Source organism: Dromiciops gliroides, chromosome 1, assembly GCF_019393635.1.
Source record: "Dromiciops gliroides isolate mDroGli1 chromosome 1, mDroGli1.pri, whole genome shotgun sequence".
NCBI lineage: Eukaryota > Metazoa > Chordata > Mammalia > Microbiotheria > Microbiotheriidae > Dromiciops > Dromiciops gliroides.
In genome coordinates, this window is record NC_057861.1 from 554,779,378 (window position 1) to 554,788,420 (window position 9,043).

Below are 9,043 nucleotides of genomic sequence, written 5' to 3' on the forward strand. Positions count from 1 at the left end.
TCTGGCCATTTCCTACATTTCCAGTCTTCTTATATGTCATTCTCTACCATATACTTTGTGATCCAATGACACTTGCCTCCTTACTGTATCTCACACAAGAGGAACATCTCTCAATCCTGGCTATTTTTTAACTGGATGTCCCTCATCTTTAGAATCCTCACCTTCCTCTATATATCCTGATTTCCCTGGCTTCCTTCAAGTCCCAACTAAGATCTCACCTTCTAGAAGAAGCCTTTCTTGATCCCCTGTAATGCTAATGTTTCCCTTCTTTTGATTATTTCAAATTGATTCTATCTATCATCTATCTATCACTTATCTATCTCTTGTCTGCTCATAATTGTTTGCATATTGTTTCCTCCATTCTTGCTCATGATATGGGTCCCCAGAGCATGACTACTAAGTTTCCTAAAGTCCTTTGGGTTAGGCCTGTATGTGTGGTTGGGGGTTGGGTGACAATTGTTTTCCTAATGCTATAAAGTTCTCATGAGTCTAAGTGTGCTTCCCTAGTCAGTCAGACAACTTTTAGGAAGGTGAATTTACTTATTATTTTAACAGTGGGCATGAAATGAAAGAAGAGGCATTGTTATCATCTTCTTTCTCACTGTAAACTCAGGACAATAGGACCTCCCATTTGACTTGCAGATGAAACCTTCCATATTTATTATTTCCTCCATTAAAATGAGATTAAAAACAAAGACTGTCTTACTTTTCTACTTGTATCCCTAGTGCTTTGCACATTGTGAGCACTTAATAAATGCTTTATTCATTTATTTATTGATTTACTATGATAGTATAGTAAGAAGAGTTGGTACACATACATTCTCCTAAAAGTCTATGACGCAATCTCTCACAAGACATACAAGAGTACAGAAGACTTCTGGTGCCAAGATGGCAGAGTGAGGAAGAAACCTTCTTTAGCCCTTCCAGATTTTCCCACTGTGATGTATAAAATCTAATTGCTATGTCTAAAAATCTAATGTGTGGTCACCTTAAAATAGAAACTCATAGCACCAGTCTTTGTGATATTAAGCATTTATTGAAGTATAATAGGGGTTAGTAAAGAGAACATGTGGAGAAAGAAAGAGCCTAGCTCCCTGCACCTCCTGCTCCTATGGTGACCTCCAACAGAAAAGCAGATCCTCAGTGTCCTAGAGCAGAAGCTCCCTGGGGGGCTGGAAGAGGGGCAGTCCCCACACACAGGTCCAAGCTAATTGGCTGGTAGCATTGATTGACATGACTTACAGGCAGTTCTATGAATAGATGTAACTTCCAGGTGCCAGGCAGCTTCCTGATGCTAGTCATATGCTTTCTCCTCAGGGGGTTGTTGCCCTGATTCTCACAATGTCTTTCTCAGCAGGAGGGTGACACTCTGATTCTCACATCTCCAGACAACTAGAAAACTGCTTCAGAATTGTTATAGGAGCAGGGAAGCAACATACCAGCCCAGCAGGAAATGTCTATCTTACCTGGGTGGGAGGGGATCCAGGTCTAAGAGCAGCAACAGCAGACAACAATTATGACAACATCACAGTGGTGGTGGGGATGAAGCAAGACTCTAAGCCTAGGGCAATCTACCACCCTCTTACAAACCAGCAGGACCCTAGGCAAGGGGGGAGTAACTCCAACCCCAGCACAAATCACCAGGGAGGACTTGACCCTACTGATGACTAGTAGTGAGACCCTGACCAACCAGAGATTGGCCAACAGTGAGATCCTGCCCCTGTGACCTAACAGCAGAGAGGTTCTGTTTCAATAACAACCAAACATCAGGGGGCGCCCAACCCAGCAGATCTGCCACAAAATGACTCCTCCAGGGCTTGCTAACAGAGAGGTATTATTAACACAGAAAACCAGCAGCTGGGCACCACCACTGGGGCTGACCAGCAATAAGATCTCTCCTCCAGGGCCTGCTACTAGAAAGACTCTGTTACTATAGCAACCTAGCAGTAAGGCACTACCCCTGGACCAAGCCAACAGCTAAACTGCACACCCAGGGGAGGCCAATAGGAAAGATCCACTTCTCCACTGCCCCCCCCCCCGCCCCACTCAGTACAAGCCAGAAGAAAAGCTTACCCTACAGAGAAAGCAAGCAGCTAAGCTCTAAAACTCAGTGAAAGCCAGTAGTAAGACCCAGAGCCCCAGCACAAAAAAATTGGGACAGTGCAGGAGTGGAGCCCAACTCTCACAGGAAAACACCAAGTCACTAAAAAGGCATAAAAATGAGCAAAAAAAAAAAAAAGGAGGATCAAGGCATAAACTCAGAGGAGGACAATAGTGTCAAAGTGGCTACAGGTGAAGCTTCGAAGAAAAATGCAATTTGGTCTCAAGTCCAAGAAGAATTCCTAGAACTTAAAAAAATGATAAAAAGCAAATTAGAAAAGTAGAAGAAAAATTTGAAAAGAAATGAGAGTAATGCAAGAGAATCATGAAAAAAGGGTCAATAGCATTGTAAAAGTTATAAAAAAATTTTTACTGAGGAAAATAACTCCCTAAAAACAGAATTAACCAAATGGAAAAGGAAGTACAAAAGGTCACTGAAGAAAATAATTCTTTAAAAATGAGAATTGAACAAATGGAAACTAATGACTCTATGAGACATCAAAAAAAGTTTAAAAAAAAGAAGAAAATGTGAAATTTCTCATTGGAAAAACAATTGACCTAGAAAACAGATTCAGGGGAGATAATAGAAGAATTAGTGGACCACGATAAAAAAAGAAAAGTCTGGACAATATCTATCAAGAAATTATAAAAGAAAACTGCCTTGAGATAGTAGAACAAGAAAGCAAAATAGAAATGGAAAGAATTGATCAATCATTGCCTGAAAGAGACTCCAAAGTGAAAACTTCCTGGAATGTTATACCCAAATCCCAGAGTTCATAGATCAAAGAGAAAGTATTGCAAACGGTCAAAAAGAAACAATTCAAATATCATGGAGCTACAAGCAGGATCACATAGGATTTAGCAGTTTTCCCATTAAAGAACCACAGGGCTTGGAATATGATATACCAGAAGGCAAAGGAGTTAGGTTTATAACCAATAATCACCTACCCAGAAAAACTGAATATAATATTTCGGGGGGGGGGGGGGAGGTGGGAAATGGACATTTAACAAATTACAGGGCTTTCAAGCATTTCTGGTAAAAGACCAGAGCTGAATAAAAAAAATGACCTCCAAATACAAGACTCAAGGGAAACATAAAAAGGTAAAAAAGAAATGAGAAAGAAAAAAACTTAAGAAATTCAATAAGGTTTATATTACTATATGGCAAGATAATATTTGTAACTCCTAACAACTTTATTACTTATAAGAGCAATTAAAAGGAGTATATATAGACAGAGGATGTGGCTATATGGTGACATTGATGGGATGATACCCCAAAAAACAAAATAAAGGGGTAAGAAAGAAATTATACCAGAGGGAAAAAATTAAATGGGGTAAATAATCCCACATAAAAGAGGCACAATACCCTATTATAATGGAGGCAATGATGGCGGGGGGGGGGGGTGTATGAGGGGAGGCAGGCAAAACTTAAACCTTACTCTCATCAAAATTGTCTCAAAGAGGGAATAACATACAAACTCATTTAGATAGAGAAATCTATCTTACTCTATAAAAGGGGGAATGGGGACTGATAAAAGAGAGGATATATTGGGGAAGGCAATGATTAGAAGTAAAATATTTGTGAGAATTGAAAGGGTGGGAGGTAAGAGGTAGGAAATAAAAAAGCAAAAATAGCATGGAGGGAAATACACAGTTAATTATCATAACTATAAACGTGATGGGATGAACTCACCCATGAAATGGAGGCAGATAGCAGAATGGATTAAAAACCCAAATCCTACAATATGTTGTTTACAAGAGACACACTTGAAGCATACAGGGTAAAGGTAAGGGGCTGGGACAGAAACTGTTATGCTTCAGCTGAAGCAAAGAAGGCAAAGGTAGCAATCATGATTTCAGACAAAGTAAAAGTAAAAATAGATATGATTAAAAGAAATAAGGAAGGAAACTATATCTTGCTGAATATAGTCATATCAATACTTAACATATATGCACCAAATGGTATAGCATCTAAATTTTTGAAGAAGTTGAATGAGGTACAGGAGGAAATCAATAATAGAACTATACTAGTAGGGGACTTTAGCCTTCCCCTCCCAGAACTGGATAAATCTAGCCAAAAAATTGACAAGAAAGAAGTTAAGGAAGTGAATAAAACTCTAGGAAAGTTAGATATGATAGATCTTTGGAGAAAATTAAATGAGAACAGAAAGGTCGTACATGGTACGTACACAAAAAGTGACCATGTATTAGAACATACAGACCTCACAACCAAATGCAGAGAAGCAGAAATAGTAAACACATCCTTTTCAGATCATAATGCAATAAAAATTACATTAAAAATGAACAATGGAAAGAGAGATTAAAAATTAATTGGGAGGCAGCTAGGTGGCACAGTGGATAGAGCACTGGCCCTGGATTCAGGAGGACCTGAGTTCAAATCCGGCCTCAGACACTTAACACTTACTAGCTGTGTGACCCTGGGGAAGTCACTCAACCCCAATTGCCCCAGAAAAAAAGTTAATTGGAAGTTAAATCATCTAATCCTAAAAAACAAGTGGGTCAAACAATAAATCATAGAAACTATTGATATCTTCAATAAAGACAATGACAAAAATCAGACAACATTTCAAAATTTATGGGATGCAGCCAAAGCAATACTTAGGGGGAAATTCATATATCTAATTGCTTACATCAGTAAAACAGAGAAAAAGCAGGTCAATGAATTGGGCATGCAACTAAAAAAATATCCAGAAAATGAATGGATTAAAAATCCCCAATTAAACACCAAACTGGAAATCTTGAAAATTGAAGGAGAGATTAAAAGAATTGAAGTTAAGAAAATCATTGATCTAATAAGTGAGACTAGAAGTTGGTATTTATGAAAAAAATAAAATGGATAAATCATTGGTTAATTTGATTAAAAAAAGAATGAGAGAACAGAGTAAAGTGTATTAAAGGGGCAACCCCAAATTCCTAGTTCTTTAGTTGTAGTCTTCAAGGTGTCCTTTATAGAGATTATGTTATTTCTCTGCTGTCTTCTTGATAAAGCATTGAATCAAGTCCTGTAGATATCCTTGAATCAATTAAATCTATGGTATGATGGCACCATGTGCTGAGTCTGGGATCAGGAAGACATCTCCCTGAGTTCAGATCTAGTCCAAGACACTTACTAGCTGTGTGACCCTGGGCAAGTCACTTAACCCTGTTTGCTTCAGTTCCTCAACTGTAAAATGAGCTGGAGAAAGAAATGGCACTCCAGTATCTTTGCCAAGAAAACCCCAAATGGGGTCACAAAGTGTAGGACATGACTGAAAATGATTGAACAACAATGAGAGATGAGGTACACCCTAAGGAATTTGTATAAATGAAAAAAAGCTATGGGGACCAGAGAGAGAGAGAGAGATGTTGAAGATATGTATCTCGGAGGCTGGAGTAAGTGTGGCAGAGAAGGAAAATATGAAGGGGAATCATTGGCTTTATAGGCATATCAGAGCAGAAGAACTAAACTGAAGGCAGTCCAAAGAGATCAGATCTTTCCCCTTCTTCCCTTTCTAATGTCTGTCTACAGATGGACACTATAATGTATTGTGTTATTTCCTTAATCAAACATCTTCAGTAAACTGAATTTTGTCCCAACCACAAAGAGGTTAGCTAAAGATAATATAAACGTAAAGATAACCAGAAAGTCCAATCATTCATTGCCTAAATGGTAGGAAGTTTCCTAATTGGGAGATTAGAGTGACAGTTAATGAATTCAGAACTTTTTAATCCAAGATAAACTTCCTAAATTGAAAGTGGAGGAAACCAAAGTAGACTTTGTGGGCCATTATATCACCCCTTAAGCTTAAAATGATCTAATTATTGTAATTCAGAAAGTACCCATGATTGGTAGTTTCATAACTTATTAAATGACCCTCAGAAACTAGAGTCAAAAAATCATGACAACAAAAGATGTCTGAAGTATTAACAGTAAGGAGAGGAAAGAAGTAAAAGGAAGAAAATTTCCAGGAATCAAAGGAGGAACATGCAGAGGCTATCTGGATCTGATCAACCCTCCTTCTAACTCTAATTTGGCCATTCTTGGACCTATACCTATGGTTCTAGTGCAACAACAACATCTTTTCGAGATTGTAAGCATTATAATTCAGTCACCAACTTCTACTATTCCTTTCAGTCATTTTCCAGTCATGTCTAATTCTTTATGATCCCATTTGGGATTTTCTTGGCAAAGATACTGGAGCAATTTGCCATTTTGTTCTCCAGCTCATTTTACAGATGAGGAAATTGAGGCAAACAGGGTTAAATGACTTACTCAGCATCACACAGCTAGTAAATGTCTGAGGCCAAATTTGAACTCAGAAAAATGGGTCTTCCCTATTGCAGGCCTGGTACACTATCCCCTGTACCATGTATCTGCCTATTTACTACTCTTAGAGCAAGTAAATTCCTACCATCTGTTTCTCTTCCTATTCTGTAATTATTCACTCGCTCACCACATCGGATCTAGCTTCCCAAAGCTAACAACAACAACCACTACAATATTTATAAAGGACCTTAAGGTTTACAAAGTGGATAGTGTTAGACTCAGATTCAGGAACATATGGGTTGAAATCTTAGCTCTGAAACTTAGCTTTGAGAAGCGGGATAAGGTCATTAACATTCCTAAGCCTCAGATTCTGTATCTGTAAATGAAAGGATTGGTCTAAATGACCTCTGAATCCCTTCCTCTTCTAAATTTGTAAACCTATGTCTGCATTTAATTATATTATATATTAAATAAATGTGAAATTATTTTCTCTGATACGCTCTAAGGTCCTTAAAAGTGGAGTCTGTTTCGTTTTTGTCTTTGTACAACTAGAACCTAGGTTTAATAAACACTTATTTATTGGGTGATTAGCTTATATGACTTGAATTTGGATATTAGTTGAATCTCAGGAGTAGCATTTAGGACCTAATGATATGGTTGCCCCAAGACACTGAAATCTCTGTTATCCAGATGGGCAATGAGTTAACATAGTATTTATCTTTCTGTGCTCTTTTTTAATATCAGTATTATTCTCCTGGTGAAGTCATTTGACTGCAAATTATAGACTGCTATCATCTCAGGAGAATAAAAATTATAGATCAAAGGCCAATTAAAAGATGCTTGATGTGAGTGAGTAGCCTACAGCATAGCACCAATCAGGATTTGGGTATGAGAAGTTGTATAAAAGAAATTATCAAGATTATATTTAACTAAAAGGGGGACTAGTTAGTCATGTATTGAGAAGGAAAGAAGGAAGGAAATAATACTTGAAGGAAAGAGGGAGGAAGAATGGAAAAAATGAAAAGAAATATTTATTAAGCACCTCCCATGTGCCAAGTACTATGCTAAGCACCTTACATATTATCTCATTTGATCTGCATGACAACCTTGAGACAGAGGTGCTATTATTATCTTTATTATAATGATAAAGTTGAAGAAACTGAGGCAAATAGAGGTTAATTGCTTAGGGTCACACAGCTAGTAAGTGTCTGAAACTACACTTGAAATCAGGTTTTCCTGACTTCAGACCTAGTACTCTATGCATTGCATCCCCTAGCGATGCAACAGATAGACTACCCTGGTATCCTTCAAGTATTAATTGATTCAGAGAAAGACCTTTCATGTATTGGATAAGTCCTCAACAGGAGATTTACAGAAAGGTATAAACAGAATTATGATAGGATGAAAAAGTGTTGTTGTCTACACTGGTAGAGGGTATACCTACACAGATGACATCACCAGTCCATTGAAGTCTGACAATTAGACCTCATACTCATACAGCAGATGCACTGACTTAGCTTGCTAAATATTATAGTGTCATACCATGGCTAGGTGGTGAGTAATAAGGTACATTCATTATCTAAGGCAAATATAGTAGAATAATTATACCTTTTAAGGGCAGAAAGATTATAATTTTCTCCTGGTTTGCATCCTTTAGAGAGGGTTGGTTCTTTATATCAGAAATCAAATTTTATGGCCTTTGAAAATTTCTTCTACTTGATTGTTCTACATAATGAATATGTACCTTGGCCAAGTTTTCTGTTCCAAGCTTTTATAATACATGGCATTTCATGGGCTCCTTGTATCCTGTCCACAATAATGAATTGCTGCTCTCATCTTGAGTTTGGTAAAGTTCAGGCTCGTTAGCCAGCTCAGATCCTGTGACTGAACAATGGAGAGTGTCCAAGGCATCATCTTTATGAATGTCTACTAGGGAACCTGCTGGTAGTTTTCATCTGCTTTTTATGGTTCAGTCACATGGGATACACTATTGGTGGATTGTGGTGCTTAAACCAAAAAAGGCACAAGCTGCTCAACATCAATAGGAGTTTATATATTTTTGTTAATAAAGATATCACATACCACAGAAAGCTTCAAAAAGTCTTAACACTGGATATGAAAACAAATTAAATACCATATGAAGCACTTTGTGAACTTTAAAATTCTACATAAATAATATTGTTATTGTTTCCAGTTTCATTTGTAGTGGACCTAACAGATTTTGGGAAAACTCAGAAAAAGCATGTTTTTGCTCTGTTTAATGTTTAAACTGTCTCTAACTTAAAAAAAAAAAAAACATACCCCATTCCTCTTGGAGAGCAGTAGAAAATTTTTGCTTCAGAAAAGAACAGTGTTTCTCTTTGGAGAGTAAAACCATCCACAAAGAGAGGAAGAAAAAAGAGAGCAGCCTTAAAGATTAGCATTCATTGGCCTTTTTCACAGATAAGAGCCCATATCACTGAATTATCTCTCATAAATTTAATTAAAACTCATTGGTAGATCATGGGTTTCTTTGCTGGTGTTACTGGCAATATACTCAGAGCAAGTCAAAAAGATTTGACATGAATCTAGTATCTTTTGTTTAAAAAGTGAAAAAATAAGGATGTCTTTTTTATTACATAAATAATAACCTCAGCGTGATGTAAAGGCTGCTCATAGTTTTAATATAACACATTT